Source organism: Felis catus, chromosome D1 (genome assembly GCF_018350175.1).
Source record: "Felis catus isolate Fca126 chromosome D1, F.catus_Fca126_mat1.0, whole genome shotgun sequence".
NCBI classification, from domain to species: domain Eukaryota; kingdom Metazoa; phylum Chordata; class Mammalia; order Carnivora; family Felidae; genus Felis; species Felis catus.
Window position 1 is genome coordinate 90,256,370 of NC_058377.1, and position 14,113 is coordinate 90,270,482.

The following is a 14,113-nucleotide window of genomic DNA, read 5'->3' on the forward strand; positions in this document are numbered from 1 at the left end:
TTCTAAGTTGCCTTCATATCTATACTTTTACTTTCTTTCTACTTCCCCTCCTTGCTTCATTTACCTTATGAAGCTGTGAAAAAGTGGATAATTCTATTTTGGTGCTTGGTGTGGGCAGGTGATTAGAGTACATTACAGTTCAAGTGAATGATTGCTATTGTCTTCCTAACTAATAGTAATGGGAATAGGAACAGCCAATGTGTATTAAGGATTTACTATGTACCAGGATTTGTACTGAGGGCTACATATGGTTGATGTCTTTTAGTACTTAAGAAATTCTTTGAGGTGGTTTCCATAGTGGGTAAGAGTACAAGTTCCCATCCTGGCCTTACCAATTGTTAGCTATGCTTCAGTTTCCTAATTAAAGGAAGTTCCTAGTATTTCCTTCATTTATTATAGGATGAAGTGAATTTTATGAAAGTCACTTAGAATTGTGTTTGCATATAAGAAACACAATGAGACATCTCACTCTTCTTAGAGTGAGTCATCTCACACTTCTTAGAGTGCCTGTTATCAAAAAGACAAAAGATAAGTGTTGGTGAGGAGACGGAGTAAGGAAGCCCTTAAACACTGTTGGTGGGAATGTAGATTGGTACAGCCAGTATGGAAAACAGAATGGAAGTTCCTCAAAAAATTTGAAACAGAGCTTACTGTATGACCCAGAAATCCCACTTCTGGGTAAACGTCCAAAAGAGTTAAAATCAGGATCTTGAAGAGATACTTGCACTGCAGCATTATTCACAGTAGCACAGACGTGGGAACGATCAAGGTGTCCATTGATGGATGAGTGGATAAAGGAGATGTGGTGTATATACAATGAAATATGATTTAGCTTTAGCAAAGAAGGAAAGCCACCATTTGTGACAATGTGGATGAGCCTGGGGGACATTATGCAAAGTGAAATAAGCCAGACACAGAAAGGCAAATACTGCCTGATCTCACCTATATGTGTAATCTAAAAGTCACTCATGTAATATTGTGTGTCAACTATTATTCAGTTAAAAAAATTATAAATTAAGAAACAGTTCTTTGACAAAAATGGCCAAACTCATAGAAGCAGACAGTAGACTGATGATTGTCTGGGGTTGGGGGTAGGGAGAAAAGGGGACCTGTCAGCCAAAGGGCACAAAGTTTCAGTTATACAAGATGAGTAAGTTCTGGTGATCTAATGAACCGCATGGTAACCAGAGTCAACAATACTGTATTGTATACTTGAAATTTGCTAAGTGGTTAGACCTTAAGTATTCTCTCTCTCTCCACACACACACACACACACACACACACACACACACACACACATGCAAATGGTAACCATGTGAGGGGATGGATATGGTAATTAGCTTTACTGTGGTGATTATTTCACAATGTATATGTACATCAAAACAGGTTGTACATCTTAATTATATACAATTTTTATTTGTCATAAAACAAAACTTCCTTGAAGAAACAATAACAATAATTATTCTCACTGTCACTATCTCTATTTTTATTGGTGAGAAAATGTGGCTTGAAGGAGACTTAAGGAGGTTAAGTAGTGTTCTCAAGGCCAAATATTTAGTAGGAGGAGGTGCTGGGGCTGGATTTTGTCATTTTGATACCAAAGTCCAAATGACTCCTTGCTACTGAATATGACTATTATCCAATATGTTGACTATTATGTCAATATGTTATCAAGTAAGATAATGTATATGTAAGTGGTTTAAAAAATATTTAGTCAAGATGAGATTATCATAGTCATCTTCAACCAAAAGGATTATGTGCTAACATTTTCTCAGATTTATAACATCAGCTATTTTTTTTAAATAAGTAAATTCACTTTCTTCAGCTACTTAAAAAGGGATATTATCATGTCTGTGACTTTGAGCAGAGGTCCTGGAGGGTTTCCAATTTGTACTAAAATAACACATTTGGAGTCATTCTGAAGAGCAGGAATCCAGCCTTTACAGAAGTGAAGATACCAATTAGGATTTCAGAATACTAAAGAATCTTGGTTACTGGTTGGCAATTATTCTTCACAAAGATTTGTTGATGCTGATGTGTCAGAAACTGTATTAGGCACCAGGAGTATAATAATACATTAGACATGGTTTCTACCTTTGAGAGGCACAAAATTTAGCAGAGAAGAGGCTCCCTCCCTAAGCATTGATGGATGAGTAGGAGTTTTCTGAGGAGAGTAGAAAAGGCATTTTAAATGGGAAAGGAGAAAAAAAACCAAAGGGCCCTAAAGGAGTATTTCTTGATTAAATGATTGTTTGGAATGGCTAGAGCTTAGGACATACAAGGGAAAGTTTCTGGAAATGAACTTGGGCAGGAGAGCTGCTGAGAATTATGCTAAGAAATTTGGTACGTATTAGACAAAAGATATGGTGATTAGACTTTTGCGAATGGTAACTTGGCACCTGTATGGGAGGGAAGGTGGAGAAGAGGGTGATCCTTGAGTCAGAGAGGATAGTCAATGGAAGATTTTGGATAGTCCAAGTGAAAGTGACAAGGGTGCAGATGTTGAGGGAGAGTATGGATTCAGGAGACATTTCAGAGAGAAAAATGAGCAGGACTTGCTGACCAGAAACAAAGAGCCAGGGAAGAGGAAGAATTAAAATTCGTTTACCTGGTGCTTACTCTGTGTGAGCACCAATGTAAGCACTAGAGATCCAAAACACAAGTAGGGAAGGTGTTTAAGTAGCTGGAAGGAGAGGCAAAGATAATAATAAACATACACAGTACAGTGCCACGTATGCAATGATATGGGCATTGAAATTGTACACAAGAGGCTGCCAAGAATGATTCGTAAGTTTTTTAGCTCCAGTGACTTGGTGAATGTTGATGTGTCCTTGAATAAGAGAGGAAAAATGGAAGCGGAGTAGGTGTCTGGAGGTCTTTAATGCATTGGTTTTGATGTTCATGAGGTGGTTGGAACTTAAGATTTTCCAGCAATAGTCACAGTCTAGCACATCCTGGATTTGCAAGAGTTACAGAAAAAGAAAAAAAAAACCTACTGGCAAAGCGCTTTTCCTTTTAAATGTTTTTGTTATGAATATAAGGAGAGAGAGAGGGAGAGAGAGACAAAAAGAGAAAGAGACAGACTATTAATTGCCTCTTTACCTCCCACAGTCCTGGCTCGGGTTTAAAAAATTCTTCCTGCATTAATTAAAGGTTCTGTCTATTCACCCTGAAAACTTCTGGTTCAATTATTTAAAAATATTAGAAACAGCACTGAAGGCGAAATTTGCTTTTATGTTGCAGGCGAGAGGATGATATCCTAAGAGGGCCTCATAATCAGTGTTGCCTTCTAAAGGCCAGATGACCTATATCTTTACAGTGATCTTACGTAATATGGATTCTATAGTAATTTATGGGTAGGTGGAGATTTATGCAAAACATTCCATAGTTTGTAAAGATTAAAGAAAGAGTCAAGTGTAAATACATTAACTTAATCAACTATCTAGAAAGCAAGTTTAACAAAAGGTAGAGATGAGTATAATATCAAAACTAACTTAGAGACTGTTCTAAACTCTGTATTCTTCTTCTTTTTTTTTAAAATAGAAAGTTTCTTCTATGGAGCTCAAAGAATTTGGCCAATGCTGCCCCAGGTTCAATACTCACCTGGAACCTCTAATATGCTAGTTCACTAAAGAACAATTATTACCCTGATGTTAGGAACCAAGGATGATGTATGATTGTAGTCTTTCCATGCAAGAGTGGAGAGAAGTTTTATGCATCACTGTGTTCAGGAAGAAAGAGGACAACTTGGAAACCAACGTTAACGGATCCAGGACCTCACTCTATGTGAGCATAGAGAAGTCATCTGAGAGCAGCTGTTTTCACAGAAGGGTAGTTCTCAACCTTTTCGATTTCACTGACCTCCTGAGTCCTGGGGTTTGTGGGACAAGCAACCTTTTATTTTGCCAATATGGAAACTTATCATCTACTATCACCCTAATTCACGAAAGGAGGTTTTAACACCAAGTGTAGGAAGGACATTGCCGCAGGGATTGCCGCGCAGTCCACAAAAGCTGGACTACATTTCCCAGCTGCCCTGCAAGTAGACCACGGCGTGAGGCGGAAGTGAGGTTCAGCACTTGCTGTCCTGGCCCAGAAACCCCCCGCCGTCGTCTGCACGTGTGGGGCAGATGCTGAGCGTCCCACAGAGGCCCCGAAGCCCTAGTAGTGGCTGAGTCTCAGGGTGGTGGGAGCCCGTGTGCCCAAGAGGCCACTGCCAACGCAGAACATCCTCCCCGGACTCCAAACGAGCAAGTGCGGAGCTGAACCTCAGCCTCTAAGGAGGGGACATTGGCCGGCGGTGCGGTGCGCAATCTCTGGGAGCTTGATGAAGCTCATTCTGGGAAACAGGAGAAAAAAAACTGGAGACCGGAACCAGCTGCTTCCAGAATCAACTGCCGCCTCCAGGTAAGGAATTGGTGCTCAAATGACATCGACAGGTATAGATAGCAAAAACCCAAAACAACCCACAAAAACACAAACAAAAAATCAAAACAAATCTAGGAGAGAGCATGCCCCGTATCCCTCTTCCAGTCTTGTAATCACCTTTGGCCCTTCCTACTGGCAAAACCTCCAGGAAACAGCTGTAAAAAGGAGAATGTGGTTTGCTGAATTCCAACCACGGCATCCTAAAGCTGAGTATGGAAAGGCGGGTTTTAAGAAGAAAGACAATAGTTTAATTGCCAGCAGAGTAGGAAATATATTTTATTAAATCACCAAGATATTTGGTATTTGTTACAATAGCTAGTCAAAACAAATCCCCAAACTTAACTTAGATTGAATAAATGTAATTTCATGAAAACCCATTATACTTCACTTTTTTCCCCTTTATTTTGCTAAGGATTTAGTGAAAATTCACCTCCTGGCACTGTTCATGGGGAGGTGTGTGAAAACCAATGGTGCAGATAATTCCACCCTTTCTTCTAAGTATTTGTTTGTGTATTCAGACATTTATAGACTCCTGCGTTTACTGTGTGGGTGTGGGAAAGGAAGGAAGAATTTTGGTTGGGGCTGGGAAAAACAGGGAGAATGGAAAATGAAATGATGGTTTAGTACCTGTTTCCTTTGAACTCCTTGGACTGGGTTTAAATTCCTCTGATTAGTGGAGTATGAATGAAAACTGACTTGTCTGTTGTGGGGAGTTAGGTGGAGGCTCTGTGGTCAGCAGCTGGCAGAACTGTTCAAGAGAAACTTTGGATCCAGGAAGAGCTGCTTTGGGGTCCAAAGTGTGGCATAGAGATGGGGAAGAGTTTATATTCTGGTAACTTCTTCATGGGCGTTAGCAATGCTCTGACACCCTAAGAATTGAGGGTTTTGAGTATTTCCCAAGAAGTCACATGAGCTGGCCTCTCTGGCATAAGCTCTGCACCTTCTCCCTCTCTCCCACTGCTCCAACTGTACTAGTCTCCTAACTGTTTCTGGGACAGGCCTGTTCCTACCTCAGGACCTTTGCACTTGCAATTCTCTTTCCTGGGGTGGTCTGGCCTCAGATTCTACCAGTCCATTCCTCACTTCCTTTATGTCTCTGTTCAAATGTCATTTTATTAGCAAGTTCTCTGTATAACCTACCCACCCACACTCGTCCTGGACTCTAGTTGCCCTCTGACGTATTATCTATTTCTTGATTTAAGGACTGCATCTCCCCATTAAAATACAGGTGCTGTGAGAACAGGGTGGGGTTTTTTGTTCATTTGTTTGTTTTTTGTTTTTTCTTTGTCTGTTTTGTTCACTTCTATATCCCTGGTACCTAGAACAGTTCCTGGCCTATAATAAGCCCTTAATAAACATTAGTTGAATTAATATGTTTGCCGTTGCTGAAGGCACCCCTGATGTGGACACTCTGCTTATTCCCATGAACTTTGTAAAATATACTTCGTATTTTGTTAGTCCTTTGTTTAGAACTCCTCAGGTGGTTTCTTTTTGCTTTCAACATAAATTTCACATTTCTTTACATGACCTGAAAGGCCTTCTAAGGTGATCCCTGCTAATATCTTGAGTCCCACCTTTGGCCATTCAATTCTTTCTACTCTATTCTTCTTCCATATTGAAGCAGGTGCAGTGCCCAGTGAAGCCATGGTCTTTCTCACCCTCTGAGTTTTGCACATGCCCACTTCTCCTTTGAAGATACTTTCTGTTCCTTTCGTCCTTTAGGATTTAGCTTTAGATATCATTTCTTCTGAGAAGATTTCCTACCCTCAAGGCTGGGTTAGTCCATTGTTGCATGATATTCACCTGCATCATAGCACATATCATGGTGTAATTTGTTAGCCTAATTTATTATAATTTAGGAAGAGACTGTCTTAGACAGCTTGGGCTACCATAATAGAAGACTGGGTGGTTTAAACCACAGAAATTTATTTTGCACAGTTCTGCAGGCTGGAAGTGTGAGATCAGGGTGCCCTCCTGGCTGAGTTCTGGTGAGAGCTGTCTTCCTGGCTCGCAGTTGGCTGCCTACCCTCTGTGCACTTACATGGCCTTTCCTAGCTGCGTGTGCCTGGAGAGACAGAGAAGAGTCATATCTTCCTCTTATAAGGCCACCAATCTTACTGGATTAGGATGTCACCCTATGACCTTATTTAGCCTTAGGAATATTAACCTTAAACCTTAGGAAGTTTAACCTTTAACCTCCTAAAAGCCTTATCTCCAAATACAGTCGCATTGGAGGTTAGAGCTTCAACATACAGACTTTGTTGGGGTGGGGGTGGGGGGGGGGCGCCGTTCTGTTCATAACAAAGATCCTACTTTGAATTCTGTTAGTAAAATGTCAAACATTTATTGGATAGGGATTAATATAAATATTTCTGGCAAAGGCCAGTGAGAATGAAATGGGGAAGAAAGATGAAACTGAGTTATCAGGAACCCAGGGGAGAAAGAGGAGAGTCTGGGCATATGTGCCCGCTGGAATGCTGGAGTCCTATGGGACTCTCCACCAAGGCCGCACTGAGTGAGGATAAGGCTCCTTATCCCCACAGTGTGAAGGCTGTAGCCATCTTTGGCACGTTTCAGGCAGTGTTTGGTAATGGGGAGACCAGTATAGATCAGTGATATTCCAGGATGCCATCAGTTAAAAATGAACAGATGAACAAGACCAGTACTGGAGATCTGCAAGGAGGCATAAGGCCCAACCCTCAGAGGCTTGAACCGGGTGGGGATCAGGACTGCGTAACCAACCTTATACTAAAGGGTTTGGTGGGGAAACAGGGAATCTGGGTGTTTTGTACCAAATATTTTGTTCCAAAGGTACTTGGTTTGGTAATGGGGCATAGGGGAGCTCAGCTGGGAGGGGCCCAGGGGTATTTCGGGGTTCTGAGGGCACTCCTGGGAATTTGGCAGTGTGGGAGTCTCAAGGGGCTCCGAAGGAGTGTAGCAGCTATGACTAGATCCTGGATCCCCAGATTGGAAACCTTAGTTAATGTCTCATGATGATTCCCGTAGTCCCAAGAGCCGTCTTCTCACAGTCATGGCCTGCTGGAGTTTCAGAGTAACCTCAAACATACAAAGAAAAAGCCATTTCATAATAACTGGCAATTTCATTATCAGAATGTCAAGAGCCTTCAGGGGAGAGAGCAGTGTAATGTTTTGAGCTCTGGACCCAGGTTTATAGCAATCACAGAAGTATCTTCTCCCCAGGAGAAACCTTTCTACCGTGATAGGAGGGAAGAGTTTTGAGATGAAAACGTACTATAACCAAAGCAAATAGTTCCTCCAGATTCCTACTGCCTCAAGCCTTCTGTAGTCAAGGCCTGTATCAGGTTTCTGCATATCCAAATTGTCTAACTTTTAGACACATAGGGGAACACGGAGGATTGTCAGGATGTCTTAACAGAGCTGTCTTTCCTAACAAAAGGAATCAAGCATTTATCTGCAGATTTGTAGGGAAATGAAATAATTCTGCCTTCTAACTACCAAATCCCAAGCAGTGGAAGAGATATGGATGATTTCAAGATTGTCCCAAAATCATTTTATGGTTTAAATTGTTCCTTCTCACTTTACGGTTTCTGCCATTCTGATTTACTCTTCAGGCCTCACGCCCAAGGTGCCTGTAAATCGTGACCAGCTTTCATCATTCTTCAGGATGCGGGACAGTACAGAGGTTAGGAGTCTTGGGTTATTGACACTGGGACATCAGCTTTTTAAGCCTTAACTTTCTTGCCTGGAGAATGAGTTTAATAAGAGTCTGTCTCTTATAAGATTGTTAATGAAATGCTGCATGTAGATGGCCACATAGTAAGCATCCAATAAATGGGAGCTCTTCTCACATTTACATTTCCCCTACTGGAGCTTATACTCCATGAGGACAGGAGATGCTCTTAATTATCTCCAGGTCTTCACACAGTCGGTAGCACATGACCAGTGGCCAGTGGTAGTTTGGTGCATAACGAAATAAATTATTGCAGCTATCTGAACCACATCAGGCCACACCTGTCCCTTAGCTCTGTGAAAAGGTGGAGATTCGGGGGCCTCTCATCAATGACAATAATATGCCTTATAAAATATCTTATAAGTTGTGAAAATGCAACCTAAAATTTTAGTACCAACATAATATTTCTTTGCATGTACTACTAGTCTGTGTGCACTGAAATGCTGTTTTCAGTGATCTCAAACATTTTTAGTCTGAGCAATAATATAATTGTTTTATGTTTCTTTTTTTAATGTTTATCTGTTTTGAGAGAGAGAGAGAGCTAGCAGGGGAGAGGGGCAGAGACAGGGAGAGAGAGAATCCCAAGCAGGTTCCTTGCTCAGCGTGGAGCCTGATGTGGGGCTTGATCCCATGACTGTGAGATCATAACTTGAGCCAAAATCAAGAGTCGGATGCTTAACCCCAATAATAATTGTTTTAAGTTGTAGGTGCTCAAGAGCCACCAGGCATCCTTGTTAAAATGCAGAATCCTGGGCCCCATTACTGCAATTTTGAATCATAGGTCTAAAGGAGAGCCCAGGAAAATAGAAATTTTTGAAAATACAAATTAAAAGAAATTTTTTAAATGTTTATTTATTTCTGAGACAGAGAGAGACAGAGCATGAGTGGGGGAGGGGAAGAGAAAGTGGGGGCACACAGAATCCAAAGCAGGCTCCAGGCTCTGAGCTGTCAGCACAGAGCCCGAAGCGGGGCTTGAACTCACAGTCCGTGAGATCATGGCCTGAGCCAAAGCTGGATGCTCAACTGACTGGGCCACCCAGGCACCCCCAAAATACAAATTTTTAAAAAGCTCTTCAGGTATTTCTGATGACATTTTGAATTTTCAAAAATATTAGTTGGTTCATTACCTTACAGACTGAATTGTACTTGGGAAAAGTCATCTCCTGTAGATCAGTTGGGCCACTAAAAGTGTTGTGGGAACAGGGCTTGACCATAGTAATTGGAGCTCACACGGTGTTGGAGGAGCTAAGGAAGTGAGTGTTGAAATGGGGGTTGGAGAGCCAGATAAACAGTCATGAGACATAGAGACAGATGAGCAGGTCACAGCTTGCAGGAAATCGCACAACCTGTATGTGTTGGCTACTGCTCTGGACCTGTTTAGACTTGTTGAAGATGTTCCCTTTCTACTTAGAAAACAACTCAGATACCTTGCCATGGTTGACAAGGCCTTCCTGATCTGTCCCTGCCCTCTTGCCCCTCTAATCTTTAGCTCTGGTGCCCGGCACCTGGCTCAGTCAGTTAAGTGTCTGATTCTTGATTTCGGCTCAGGTTGTGATCTCATGGTTCATGAGATCAAGCTGTCATGCTGACAGCACAGAACCTGCTTGGAATTCTCTCTCCCCCTCTCTTTCTGCTCCTCTCTTCTTTCACGTGCTTTCACTCTCTCTCTTGCTCTTTCTCAAAATAAATAAATAAACTTTAAAAAATAATAATAATGCATTATTATCCAATAATGGATTGGAGAGGGTTATAAGAGTAACTGAAGGGAGACCAGTTGGGAAGCCATGCAATGGCTTGGCTGGAGGTGGAGAGAAGAGGGAAGTGTTGAGAAATAGCCAGAGGTAGAAGAAGTAAGACTCAAGTTCACACTCCAAGATGTGTCAGTTGCATGACCTTGAGCAAATCAAACTCCCTGAGCTTCCAATTCTTCACCTGTGAAAACGTCTCAATATAAATTCTCTAATTCACACTGGTAGTAAAAGAATCTCATGAAAAAATATTTTAAAAAGCACCTTGTCAAACTCTGTGTTGCAAACTCACATGAAGAGGCATGACTGTTACGATTGCATTTTTTCCCCAATGGCCTGATGGGTTCTCAGAAACACAGTCACTGGTTTTCACCGCGTCTCCTAGGTTTCTAGGGTAGTGAGTATGTGAGCGCAATCCCTCTGGTCTCTGAGACTGGCACCATGATGTCACGAGCCATTCTACCTCTTGAAGCTCCTTGCTAGGGTCATGAGAAGCCCCTTTCCGTTTAGAGCAACAGTTCTCAAATTTGAACACACATCAGAAGCTCCTGGAAGGCTTGTTGATCTAGACTTGGAAGATAATATATATCATAAATCCAACATTAAAGCACAGACCACAGTAGACACCAAAGTCTCAGACAATGCCTCTCTGCAAAATCAAATCCATTCTTTTTTTTCATGTGTGAGGGCTCGAGGCAAGTGCCTCTTTAAGCCTTAGGTCTTAACAGTCCTTGCTCTCTTGATGAACTCCATGGAAAGTGCTGATTTTGAACCTTACATAAAACTGCTAGCTGTGTGGGGCCCACTGGTCTCCTGAGGGCCAGTACTATAATTTGCTACAGTTGTCAGCCTCCAAAGGCTCTACGGGTCATTATCGCAGGCTGCTTACTCAGCCTTTCCTCAACCCATGCTTCCATGGAAGGAATGCTGCCTAGTTCTGCCACCTAACCTACCTCCCCAGCAGCCCTGCCCTCTCTCTTCTCGCTAATTATATTTCCCTGTCTAGTGTTACTTTTTTGCGTTACTGGGTCCAAAGATCCCTCAAACCTTTATCGCTCCAACTGTCGTTCATGTTACCCTGCAGAAAAGCAGCATAATAGGGAGAGATTCAGGGTGCAGACCTTGAGGTTAGCCTCCCTGAGTGCGAAGTCTGCCTCTGCCTCCCTCTGCCTGTTACACTACAACCTTGTAGTCTCCAGGCTTCTATTTCCTCAGCTACAAAGTGAGGGAAATGGCAGTGCTTGCTTCAAGGGTCAGTGTGAGGATAAAAGAGAGCATTCATGGGAAATGCACAGAATAGTGCCTGGCATGTAGCAAGCGTTCATTAAGTGTTGCTGACGTTTATATTCATAGCAGGTACCTTGCGGTAGGGTAATAGCCTACCCGTTTATGGGTCCGTTCATTAGATTCTGAATTCCTTGAGGACAGATAGGGTCTTAAGCACTGTTACCTGCCTCATGCCCTGTGCAATGTGTGACACGTATTAGATGCTCAACTGCTTCTTGAATGAGTGTCACAAAAACAACTGGAAGACTGTGTTCTATCAGTGGTAGGTCAATCATGTCTTCATGAGAGAAAGGCAGCAAATGCTGGATAGCATACTCTCCATCATTCTAAGAATCAAAATGACAGGAAGTTGGTCGGGAGGATAAGTGTAACACAACTGTATTCCTATGTGCACTTGTTGCATATGTTTTATTACTGTGTGCTTAAGGTGCTGGAACATGTAAAGCAGTAATGACCAGGTTCCTGAAGAAGTTGGGGTGTAGGGATCTTGAACCTGAAACACCTTGACCATTCATGAAGAAGCTGCATAAATGAATGGAGAACCATTTGTTTTTGCATAGGACTCGCTTTGTTTAAGAAAGTGGCATAGAGAGAATCATATAGTAATTCAATAAGACAGACTGAAGAGAGGGAACAGAATCCTAAGGAAAATGTAGGTTAAAAGCAAGCTGGAGCTGGGAGTGAGGTTTGTCCCTGAAATGCTTGCTGTCCAGTCCTATGCATTTTTCAGAGGTGGATCACACATTTGAAACAGAGTTTTCTATCGGTTTTTGTGTGAAAACCATAAAACAACCAATTACATGAGTCGTAACATTGGAATAATAATGCTAACAGCTAGCATCTATCAAGTGCTTACTTGGTGCCAGCTTTGACTCCAAGTGCTTTGCATGTATTAACTCTTAGTCCTTGCATTGATCCTAGGAGGTAGGAGTGGGCCAAGGTCATGCAGCTGGTACACAGTTTTGAAACCAAGTATGTTGGCTTCATGCTTTTAAAGTATACCAGTTGTTTTAAACACGAACAACTAGATCTCATATAAAAAGATATGGAGGAAGCTTTGGATGACATTTTTTCTTTTGGTTCTTGAATTTTCCTGGGGATCGTATCTGAGAAGTATAGGAGACCCTCCAATCAGAAAAGGCAGTTGAATGTATGCTCACCTAAGGCAGTTCTCAAAGTTGACTGCACATTAGTAGCACTGAGCACCTTGTTAGAAATGCAAATTCTTGCTTCTTTTTCCAGGCTGACTGAATCAGAAGCTCTAGATTTGGAGCTCAACAGTCTGCATTTTAACAAGCCTTCCAGGAGCTTCTGATATGTGTTCAAATTTGAGAACTGTTGCTTTAAATGGAAAGGGGCTTCTCATGACTCTAGCAAGGAGCTTCCAGAGGTAGAATGGCTCGTGACATCATGGTGCCAGTCTCAGAGACCAGAGGGATTGCGCTCACATACTCACTACCCTAGAAACCTAGGAGACACGGTGAAAACCAGTGACTGTGTTTCTGAGAACCCATCAGGCCATTGGGGAAAAAATGCAATCGTAACAGTCATGCCTCTTCATGTGAGTTTGCAACACAGAGTTTGACAAGGTGCTTTTTAAAATATTTTTTCATGAGATTCTTTTACTACCAGTGTGAATTAGAGAATTTATATTGAGACGTTTTCACAGGTGAAGAATTGGAAGCTCAGGGAGTTTGATTTGCTCAAGGTCATGCAACTGACACATCTTGGAGTGTGAACTTGAGTCTTACTTCTTCTACCTCTGGCTATTTCTCAACACTTCCCTCTTCTCTCCACCTCCAGCCAAGCCATTGCATGGCTTCCCAACTGGTCTCCCTTCAGTTACTCTTATAACCCTCTCTAATCCATTATTGGAAAATAATGCATTATTATTATTTTTTAAAGTTTATTTATTTTTAGAGAGAGAGAGCAAGAGAGAGAGAGCGAGAGAACACATGAATGTGGAGAAGGGCAGAAACAGAGAGGGAGAATCCCAAGCAGGCTCCATGCTGTCAGCATAGAACCAGATGTGGGGTTCCATCTCATGAACCATGACATCATGACCTGAACCAAAATCAAGAGTCAGATACTTAAATGACTGAGCCAGGCCCCCCTCCAATCCATTCTTATTATTTGTTTTTTGAATACCTTCTCAATATGCCAGGTACTTTTCTCAGTGCTGAGCAACAGCAGTGACTTAATATAGATCATGTTGCTTTTGTTTTTAGAATTGTTGAAGGTGTACCCTTTCTACTTAGAACAACAGCTCAGATATGTTGCCTTGGCTGACAAGGCCTTCTTGATCTGTCCTTGTCCTCTTGCCAGTCTAATCTTTAGCTCTTGACCTTGCTCCCGATGCTTCTGCCCTACTGGGTGAATCTCAGCTCCTTGAACATCTCAAGAACTGTATCTCTGGATCTCAGACATTTCTTTCCACTGCCTGCAATGCTGTTCCTCTTGGTGCTTGTGTGTCAAAATCTTTCTCATCCCTTGGGTCTCAAACTAAATGCCATGTCTTCAGAGAGGCCCTTTATATCTGTTTGAGTCAATTTTGGATTCTATAACAAAATACCACAGACTGGTTAGCTTATAAACAGATTCACTTTTCATAGTTCTGGAGGCTGGAGGTCCAAGATCAGGGTTCTAGCATGGTCCAGAGAAAGGTCCTCCTCTGGGGTCATAGCTGGTTCCTTCTTGCTGTGTCCTGACTTGGTGGAAAGAGCTAGGGAGCTTTGTGAATTCTTTTTGATAAGAATGCTAATTTCATATATGAGGGCTCCACCCTTATAACCTAAGCACCACCCAAAGGCCCACTACCTAATGCATCACATTGGGCATGAGGATTTCAAAACATGAATTTTAGGGGCGCCTGGGTGGTGCAGTCGGTTAAGCGTCCGACTTCAGCCAGGTCACGATCTCGCTGTACGTGAGTTCGAGC

At 42.1% G+C, this 14,113-nt stretch overlaps 1 long non-coding RNA gene across 2 annotated transcripts in view; it reads left to right on the forward strand.

Annotated features, from left to right (window-relative positions):
* Positions 1-14,113, forward strand: part of LOC123380575 — a 231,228-nt gene that overhangs the window by 5,756 nt on the left and 211,359 nt on the right. The window contains exons 2-3 of one of the 2 annotated variants that reach the window (XR_006586535.1): positions 3,544-4,407; positions 8,022-9,013. This is a non-coding gene — a long non-coding RNA (uncharacterized LOC123380575). Of the gene's footprint in view, positions 1-3,543; positions 4,408-8,021; positions 9,014-14,113 lie in introns of those variants that run through there. The other variant, XR_006586536.1, reaches the window with a different exon arrangement.